The sequence below is a fragment of the Mus caroli genome, chromosome 7 (genome assembly GCF_900094665.2).
Source record: "Mus caroli chromosome 7, CAROLI_EIJ_v1.1, whole genome shotgun sequence".
Classification (NCBI taxonomy): Eukaryota; Metazoa; Chordata; class Mammalia; order Rodentia; family Muridae; genus Mus; species Mus caroli.
This window is the reverse complement of record NC_034576.1, coordinates 100,510,631-100,521,108: the sequence shown is the minus strand read 5'-3', so window position 1 is coordinate 100,521,108 and position 10,478 is coordinate 100,510,631. Positions and strand designations below refer to the sequence as shown.

At 41.6% G+C, this 10,478-nt stretch overlaps 1 protein-coding gene across 4 annotated transcripts in view; it reads right to left on the bottom strand.

The window, feature by feature from the left end:
- Nucleotides 1-10,478, bottom strand: part of Pak1 (p21 (RAC1) activated kinase 1) — a 125,637-nt gene that overhangs the window by 61,383 nt on the left and 53,776 nt on the right. For 2 of the 4 annotated variants that reach the window (XM_029479656.1, XM_029479657.1), the window contains exon 1: nucleotides 7,687-7,888. The exons of the other annotated variants lie outside the window; for them this stretch is intronic. The gene's annotated coding sequence lies outside the window, so the exon portion shown is untranslated. Of the gene's footprint in view, nucleotides 1-7,686; nucleotides 7,889-10,478 lie in introns of those variants that run through there. 4 annotated transcript variants of the gene reach the window in all.

Genomic DNA, 10,478 nt, shown 5'->3' with positions numbered 1-10,478 from the left:
AGGGAGGGAGGGAGGGAGGGAAGGAGGGAAAAGGGAAGGAAGGAAGGAGGGAACGAAATGCTAGAAGTTTACAATAAATTAGTCAACAAAATGAAAGAAGGACAGGAAGAAGAAATAAGAACTACTCCACATACCAACTACATTTCTAACTTTGAACAACCCAGAGCAGCTGCAATATTGACATGGCCAACACTCATGCCTGAGGAGTACTGTATGCCCTTGGTGCCTGGTTATTAGAATCTGATCTTTAATTAAATCGTGCCAAGAGGTTTGCTTTGGCAGGAACCTGGAATACTGAAGCCTTGAATTTGCTGAGAGATGTCCTTCTAATGCGTCAAAGGCACTCCCACTATGCAACCTCCAGCCAGCTACTTGCTCTAGTATAGCAACAAGAAGGCAATTGCTGGGGCAGCAGGGAAGAAAACTGTAGGTGGTTTAAAGCTACTTTAATTTCTGATGCTCCGTTGACTCTTATGTAAAATGCAAACAAGACTACCTACTTTAGAGTTATCATAAGAATGAAAAAACACAAAAGCTTTTTAAAAGACAGTACCTAACATGCTGCTTGATACAAAAAGATGTCCAACAAGCATTTGTTTCTTCCTCATCTGTTTCTAGTTTTACCTATACCATTCCCCGAGCCCATCATTCAATCAGTACACTTTCATATCTCCACCTTTACCTGCATGGTTCTATCTGCCTAAGACACCTCAATGTGCCTAGCAAACTCCTACTCATTCCTTAAGGTCCAACTGGACTCACTTCTTCTAAGAAACCTTCAAAGAAGCCTCTAATTACCCTCCTTCAAAATGTAACTGTCTTTGTGGGTAGGGTCTTTGTGTAGAGGGTTGACCTAATGCTGCTTGTATTCTAATGCTAATTTGGGTCCCCTAAAACTGTTTGCCCCAAAGGCTAGAGGGTGTACACGTAAGACACTGAGTGTAAGACACTGAGGGACCCTGCCCCTAGTGAATTCTGACTGATAAATCGCTGGGGAGAAGAGGCATGGGCGGGGTTTAGGTTTCCCAGGCTTGAGGCCACTACGAGGAAGGAGGAAGGAGATGTCTCTCTTGGAAGAGGAAGTGTGTGCAGGAGAGAGGAGGGGACTGCAGTGGGATGGCTGAGCCATAAACACATGACCATGAGGGCTGCCCAATTGGAGTTTAGAGCAGCCCAGAGGGAAGATAGAAACCAGTCAGTAATAACTGGGACTTATCAGTAGGAAAGTGGATCCTAACAGCATGGAGGGTAGGCAGCTGCCCAGCTACTGTGCTGCTTAAGGCATATTTACAAATATAAGACTGTCTGTGTCTTTCATCTGGGAACACAAGTGGTCTAAGGTAGAAAGAAACTTCATGCCAGGATTTTATTAAATATTTTTTTACTACACTTAACTGCATTTTATTCATACTTCTATGAAGCAATGCCAAGTTTCATCTTCACTTCTTGTGGTCACTAGGCAAGGAATAACTCAAAGGACAAAACTATGATTAATTTCTATGTCTCCATGGTCTTGATCCAGTAGAGACATGGAACACCTCAGGTAATGAGCAAGAGCCCACTTTCTAAGACAATCTGTCTTTGTGGAATAAACCAGAAGGCTCCTCAAGAGCCAGACAATTCCAAATCTTTATTTTAAAGGAATCTGAACTTTATCAGGGTATACAATTTACCTAACCTTCTAACTTAAATATTTATAAGGGCATGACTACCTTCTTTTTTCCCCTCCCCTCTTTTCATGACCACCTTCTTAATCATTTTGATTATCTTAAAAGTACTCTTTAGACACTAATGATAATTTGAGACAGAATTGAGACATAGGGTTATGCTGAGAACCTTCCTAAAGTTAAAAGAAATGAGAGGCAATAAAGATATGAAAATGGCAGAGATTTGAAGTAAAAGACAATTCACTGGGCTGTGGTGGCACACATCTTTAATCGCAGCTCTCTGGAAGCAGAGGCAAGTGGATCTCTGAGTTCAAGGCTAACCTAGTGTACAGAGTGAGATCCAGGACAGCCAGGGCTATATAGAGAAATACTGTCTTGAAAAAAAAAATAAAACAAACAAAAAGACTTAAAATTCACTTAGTATTGCCCTGTACTTATGTACAGCGGTGTGACAGCAGCAAGCAGAGGTGATTCACACACAAACAGCTTTTTCAAAACACACACATACACACACACATACACACACACACACACACCCCTACCTACCTTCCTACTCTTAACATTCTTCTCCTGATTAAAACCCTTCTACTATTTCTGTTGAAACTTTCTATTTGTCATTGGCTAGCTCCTTTTGCCTTAAAAGAAACCTGCCTATCACCTGAAGAGACTTCTCTAGCTGCCACTGCAGCCCCTACCTGACCCAAAGAAACTGGAGGCTGTCTTTTCTTTTCACACTCATCCTACAGGCTTTATCCTTAATTTTCCGTGCTATTTGCAAACCACTTCTTTGCGCGCAAGCGCGCGCGTGTGTGTGTGTGTGTGTGTGTGTGTGTGTGTGTGTGTTGTGTGTGTGTGTGTGTGTGTGTGTGTGTTGGGTAAAACAAAACTCCTATGTTTGCATAAATTATGTGTCTAGTAAGAGATGCAGACAAAAAGTAAGCACTTAAATTAAACAGTGTCAAGTACACATGTGTGGGACCAGGGTTGGTCAGGAAAGGACTTGTTGAGAAGAAACACTTAAGACCTAAAGAAATAAGATGACAAACACTGGAGAGACGGCTGAGTAGTTAAGAAATTAGTTAGTTGACAACCAAGTGGTGGTGGTGCACATTTTTAATCTCAGCACTGGGAAGGTAGAAGCATGAGGATCTCTGAGTTCGAGGCCAGCCTGGTCTACAAAGTGAGTTCCAGGACAGCCAAGGCTACACACAGAAATCCAGCCTGAAAAAACAAAAGTAAATTTATCTTAAAAAGTAGAGCCAAAGAGTTTAGAAACTGATGTAGAATAGGAAAGAAAAAAGAAATTCAAAATAACTAAATGATTCCTTTTACCTGACCCAAGAAATATTAGAAAAATATATCAAGCACTCTACATTTTCCTTCACATGCGCACACAACTCTTCTCTGACACCATCTTCCTCTCCACACACCACTACATCTCTGCTTGCCCTCAGAAGCAGAGCTTCTCAGAAGAGTTCTCTATGAATACTTGAAGTCCTGTCTCCACTGCCTTCCCCTCTGTGCCCAGTGGCGCGCTTCCTATTTCACAGAAGTCCTCTTGTCAAGGTTGCCAAGCATTGCCATCTTAAAAATCTAATGCTCACTTTCCGTGCTTGTTCAACGTCTCATCAGCAGTCAATATAATTAACTCAGTTCTCTTTTAAATACCCTACTATCTTGGATTCTCTTGATTTGCTATCTTTCTGTCTTCTCTTCTCCCCTCTGTATACACTTCCTTCAGTATTTTTCACAATACCAAGACTCCAGACCCCTTTACTCATATAATACACTCTCTCCAAGTGACCTCCCCAGCCCAAAGGCCTCACATACCACCCTTGTTGCTGATGACACCAAAGTTTTAACCTTTTCACCAAACAGCTCTCTTATCCGGCAGTCGGTTCTACCTAACCTTCTGTTAAGCTGCAGGTATTGGTCAGAGTGGCAGTTGTCTCACAGACAGTTAGACTTAACATGATCAAAAGGCACTCTTGATTATCACAGCAAGTATCACAATTTTTAATTATACTCAGTTATTATACATCTCCTTAATAAACAGTAGCAAGTATATTTGTTTTATTTACTAACCTATATTTAGAAACTAAAAAGGCACTCAGCTGACTCTTAAATATACTAGAGGGAAGGAAAAATATACTAGAGGGAGTTTGCCCTCCAATGAATGCAGACTAATGGAAGGAAAAGATACAGGATCTACATAATAATACATCAATGGCAAGTGCCACCACTGAGTGAAGAGAGGCACAACATAAATCCAGAAGAGAGGTCCTAACAGTAAAGAAAGACTTTCTTTAAAAAAAAAATATTGTAGGTACTTATTATAGATTTTTATTATATAATATATTATTATAGGTATTTATTTTACACACACATACTCTATCTGCATGTATAAATTCATGCCAGAAGAGGGCATCAGATCATACTATAAATGTTTGTGAGCTACCATGTGATAGATGAGAATTGAACTCAGCACCTCAAGAAAAGCATCCAGTGCTCTTAACCACTGAGCCATCTCTCCAGCCCCAAAGGAAGACTTGCTTAAGAGGTGACTTTGGAGTTTATTTTTGCAGATTAAGAATAAGTATAGCTATAAGTATCAACTGTGTGTTTTATTTATTTATTTTTAATATTTGTTATGTGCAGTGGTATTTTGATTGCATGTATGTCTGCATTTGAGTGCCAGATCCCCTGGAACTGGGTTACAGACAGTTTTGAGCTGCCATTGCAGAGAATTGAACCCAAGTCCTCTGGAAAAGCAGCCAATACCTCCTCTCCAGCATCATATTTTTTATTTTTTATAAAATTACTTACTTATCTTCATAATCAACTCTTCAATGTTAATATAAGTACCTTTCATTTTAGTATAGGAAACTTGGGTAAACAAGCAGGTAACCAGCAACCATTACATGAAGATTTGACCTTAATTACTTTCTCTTCTATTTATCTACTTATCATAGGCACTCAAAATGAAATCTTTTATACTGGCCCCCTACCGTCTCTCTGTCATGAATAAAGCACTATGTTACTAGCTGACCTCCATTTTGAGCATGAAGCTCGACTACCAACCCTAAAAGCTTTTTCTATATATTCCCTCTTTTTCTTTTATTCCTCAAGAATTGAGAAATAATTTAGATTTCTCAGTTGCATCTTTGGGCTTCTGGGCTACAGCATCTAAGCATCTTCTTAGGTGTTTTAGGAATGCATCCAGAATAACAAGAATATGAGTAGATCACTGCACAAAGTGTATTTATGCATCCATTGCCTCACTGGTTCCTACCAGCCCTACAGGGTGTTACATTCTTATCTTACAGAAGTCTGTGAAGTAAATACCTAGCCTATCTGGTCTCTGGACTCTCTATCTTGTGCCCGAAATTGAATATAAGAAAACAGGGAAGAGAAAGGGATCAAATAACTCAGAGAGGGTGCTCAGCAGTGAGTCACCTAAATGGCCTGCAGCCAGAAATAAACAGGGACAAAGTCTGCTTCCTTCTGAGAATTTGTTTGGCCAGGGCATAATAACCTACCACATGTAAATTTGTTTTCTATTTCATTAATATCTACATTTTATTCCCGAAGACAGAAAAAAACAAGAAAATTCTTTATACACAACATGCACATAATGTCACAAGATAACATAGTCTAAGTAAATGTGTATCACAATTAAAGAAGACTTGAGTTTACAGTGCGGCCCTGCCACTGATTTGTTGAAACTTAGTCTTCCTCCACTACATTAACATAGCTCCCTGTGCTCCCCTCTACACTACACATGAGGGTCCACCCCTAGACTTGCATCTGAACGCAGCAAATGAATCTAAATACCTCCTTTAAAAACCAATCAGCACCATAACTAATATACTATAGGTGACTGAGAGAATGTTTATTTTTAAAATTACATCTATTTATATATGTGTGCATTGGGATAGTGGTGAGAGCATACCATGGCTCACATATCCATACATCTCGTAGGAATTAGTCTCTCCTTCTACCATATAAAACCTGGGAATAGAACTCAGATCTCATCATGCTTGGTGGCAAGTGTTCTCACCAACCAGAGAGAACAGTTAATGATGGATACCAAATTGACATTTTGTATGTATGTGTATATATGCATACACACATGCACACACATTGCATATATTAGTTAGTATCAATGAAACAATAACCCTGTCAGTCTCATCTCTGTTTCCCCTCCGACTGTTTCCCCCTCCAGGCGGGGGAGGGCTGGGGGGAGGGGTGCAGAGCAAAAATAATCCTCTTCAAAGAGCCTACCATCAGGAGGGAACACAATTAACCTATATGGCTACACATCTTTTACATACCTTTACATATCCTATAAATCTTTCCCTTTACAGCTACCCTTACCCCCCAATAACCTCCATCTTGATGCCAAAGCCACCTTCTTCTTCCTAAAGAACACTCTTGCCCCAGGACTTCACCTTCTTCTCTTCATCCCACTGTGCCCCCTGGAAACTGGCTATCTCCCAGCCCTCATCTCAATGAGGGGCTCTCAGGAAGGTCTCCTATCTAGCTGTATTTGTACTTGTTCTCCAGCTCGAGCCTTCAAGCTCTTGACTTCCTATCATGATTTTTTCCTTCTGCCCACATTCTGCCTTGGTTCTCAAGGAAAAGGATGGGGAATAAATCCAGGAAGAATAACTGCTTATTAGGAAGCCCCAAAACACAGCTTGAGGGCAGTAAGGAGACAGCCTGACACATAAAGAAAACAGAGCTTAGGTCAAAAACAAGGAAGCTAGAATGTTTGGACCTTACAAACATCATAGCAAAGGTCCCTCCAAGTCAGCAACTTACTACCAATGAGAAAGCACAATAAAAGATTCTAAAAGAAAAAGAGAAGAGAGCCTAACCAAGAAGAAGAGGACCCAGGGAAGAAATGAAAAAGGAAAACAGAAAAAAGAAACCGTGGTTATGGAGGGAAAAGAGACAAGAAGTGGAAAGCGTGAAGACAAGGAAAGGAAGAAAGGAAAACAGTGAGATCAGAAAAGGAAAACGGTGAGATCAGAAAACAGGTGAGGGGCAGGCAAGGAAAAGCCGACCAGCAGGAGGAGGCAGGAAGAAAGGGAGAACAGGAAGGCTTCCCAGAGGAAATGCATACATAGCTCCTCTGAAACCAAGATGAGAAAGGTCCAAAATAATCAACATAGGTTAGTATGTGTATCTCTTGGTGCCAGATAATAAAGGGAGGAATTACAGTGATTAAGATATTACATAGTGTCAAGGTCTGTTATTTACTTAGCAGATCAATAACATTGCACCAGAGAAGACAGCCTAGTTTATAGCAGTGGTCTAAGTATCAAAGAATTAGCCAGTTCAGGGAAAAAAAAATTAGCATACTTTCACCTGTTTCTTCTCAACCCCACACCCCACATATCTACTCTTAGCCCCAACATAAGCATTAGCACTTTATGAAGTCACTGGTTCTAAACAGACCAGCAAGATGCATATGGAAGGCTGGCTCCTCTGTCTCTACCTAGCTCACCTTTCCAAGGTAAATTTTACAGCCTAGGAAAGGCACAGTTACAGAATGCTAAGCCCTTCTCTTCAAATAAGGAAACTAAGGCTCATAGAGACTGCCTGACCAGGAACAACTGCAGGGGTCTCCTATCTTCACTACATCTCCAACCAGAGAACAGTATTCCGGGTCCCAGGAAACCCGCAGCTAAACCAAGGCACAGAAAAGCATCACCCTGGCCACCATGCAGAAGCATGCTTACAAAGGAGTGGGGCCCCTGAGGCATGCAGTTCCCCAAAAATCCAGCTTCCCCTTCATAACCTTCCCTAGCCAGATGCCTTATTCCAGCACAGGCCTAGCCCTGAGGGGCTTATCTCAATGTTACACCACCAGGCCCTTTCCTTATTAAGAATCCCTTAATATAAATGAAATGTAATGTTCTCCCCATTCCCTTCCCCGGAAGGCAGAAAGACACCCGCTTCTACTACCCCAGCTCAGTCTAACTATGCCAGGCCCAGGGAAGGCCAGCATTACCTGGCGGTGGGTGCGGGGCCCAGCATCTCTGATGATCTTGTGTATCTGTCGCAGAGCCGCACCTCTCCCTGCTCAGCAGTTGGGACAAAGCCCGGGCTGAACCAGCCTGACAGGCTGGATTCGGCTAAGCGCCGCAGCGCAGCCACCCAGCTCCGGAGGCGCAGCACACTCAGGCCCACGTAGGGCGGCAGCAAAGACAGAGGCTCAGTGAAGGGGCGGGGAGGGAGGGAGGAACAGAGAAAGGAAGGAAAGGAGGCGGGGAGAGCGCTGCCCCCGCCCCTTTTTTCTGAAGAGGAGCTGAGGGGCGGGAAACAAATACATAACCAATGTTCTGATCGTCTCTGCTGTTCTCCCAACCCAGGCTCCAACAAGAGGTCCCAGACAGGCTTTTTAGAGCAGTAGTTCTCAACCTTCCTAATACTGCTATTCTTTAATATACATTTAATATACATTGTGGTGACCCCAGTCATAAAATTAATTTTGTTGCTATTTCATAACTGTAATTTTGCTACTGTTATGAATTGTAATGTAAATATCTGACATTTCCAATGGTCTTAGGTGACCCCTGTGAAAGGGTAGTTCAACAACCCAAGGGATCTGGACCTATAAGCCGAGAACAGCTGCTCTAGAGCCTGCCGAAGTCCTCTTGAACCCCGGAATCAAGACCTACTCAAATTAGATTCAAGATTCATTCAGACTAGAATGGTGAGGGGGAAATTATTCTTTTCTGCTGACTCTCTAAAATGTGTCCCATGAAAGATAATAAGGTGGTCCCTATACCAACCACCTCCTTTGAACAGAGAAAGTTCAGCAACAGCTACTATTTGTTAAGGGCTATTTACTATGTGTCTCTATACTTTACAAACCTATGTCTATTTCACAGAGTTATGGAGTAGGCCCTACACCACTCTCAGAATTCTTTAGCACTTGTCAGATAGCAGTCACTACAATAGAACTTGGAGCTGGATAACACATTAAAGAAACAACTCTGGTCTTCCCCATCCCAATAAACGGTGCTTCCTGAAGACCGAAATGTTAAAAAATGTACCTTCACATACATATTTCCTGTACACCCAGAAGACAGTATCTCCCATGATCACTCACTACACTCACCCAACTCATCCCTTGCCCTTGAGGCACATGACTGGAATCAAGTTATGCAGATTATCTCTTCCAGGTCATAACTAATGAGTTTAGAGGTTTTTAATTATTTGTTATCGGGTGAGGGTAGGTGGCACATATGTACCATGGTATGCATGTAGAGATCAGAGGATAACTCATGACAATCAATTTTCTACTTCTACCATATGTGTCCTAAGGTTCAGTTGGGTTGTCTGGCTTAGTGCCAGAAATCTTTATGCACTGAGCCATCTCACAGGCTCAGAAGTTTAGATTCTGCTCTAAGGGCTCTGGGAAAAAAACAGGATTAACAACAATTGATGTTTTAAAAGATCCTTGATCAATGGAAAGAAGTATGGGCAAGTACACAGTTAACAGAGTTTTTAGAGCTTCAGGCATCGGAAAGCAGAAACTAGTATTAACTTAACCAAATGTCTAAGATGACAGTAAGTAACACATTCTGAAGATGCTGCTGGAAAGCAGCACAGCAGAGCAGGTGTAAGACAGGAAGCAATGGATGAGAAAACACAGTGACTTCTCCAGGGTTATACAACCAGTAAATGACGTAACCATGTATATACTACTGACTGAATCCTAAGCCTATGTTTCTTTTTAGTCCTCCTATTTATTTCTGCTTTGTTTACAACAGATAACTGTTGGTCACCAAAGAGTCGGTGACCAGCATGAAGCCTGACTTATATAACATGCAGCCATCTTTCCTGACAAATGTCTGCACTCAGTGTGCCCAAATTAGTCTAATGCAGAGGAAGAACTCTATACAAAAAGAACTCAGCTCTTTTATTATTTACCCTTCCTAAGCCCTGAATACTTACAGTATTTGGAAAAGGAGACAGGAATTTCTACATTTGAAAACAAAACAAAACAAAAAAACTGAGCCCAGTAAGGTGGAACAGTAGGTAAAAGAACTAGCTGCCAAGACTGCTGACCTTAGTTCCATCTTTGTGACACAGGGTAGGGAGAACCAACTCCTCCTTCCTACATGCTTTTCTCTGGTTTTCACATGCACACCGTGATACATGATTCATTCCCATTCCACCCCCCTCACTCATACACACACACACACACACACACACACACAAGAGAGAGAGACAGAGACAGAGAGACAGAGAGAGACAGAGAGTCAGACAGACAGGTAGGCAGACAGACTGAAAGACAGAATGCTCGAGAGATGGTTCAGCCTTATAGCACTTGTTGCTTGGCTGGGTTCAGTCCCAAGCACGTACATGGTGGCTCAAAATCATTTGTAACTCCAGTTCCAGGAAATCTAACCTCCCTCTTATGATCTCTTTGTTGTTGTTGTTGTTGTTGTTGTTGTTACATTTTTTGTTTTTTTGTTGTTGTTTAATTTGGTTTAGTTTTGTGAAACAGTGTGTCAACCCAGGCTTGTGTGGAATTTACTTATGAATCCTAGGAGAACCTGAAACTCCTGATAATTCTATCTCAGCTTCCTGAGTACTGGAATTATAGTTCCATACCATTACTCAGTTCTAAAGTGGTTTTAAAATGGTCATACTTCATACTCTGTTCTTCATTCTAATTTATATAGTATGAGTGACAGAAAAGAAGGAAAGAACCTAGACATAGACTTTATAAGCTACACACACACACACACACACACTCACACACACACTCACATACACACTCACACACAC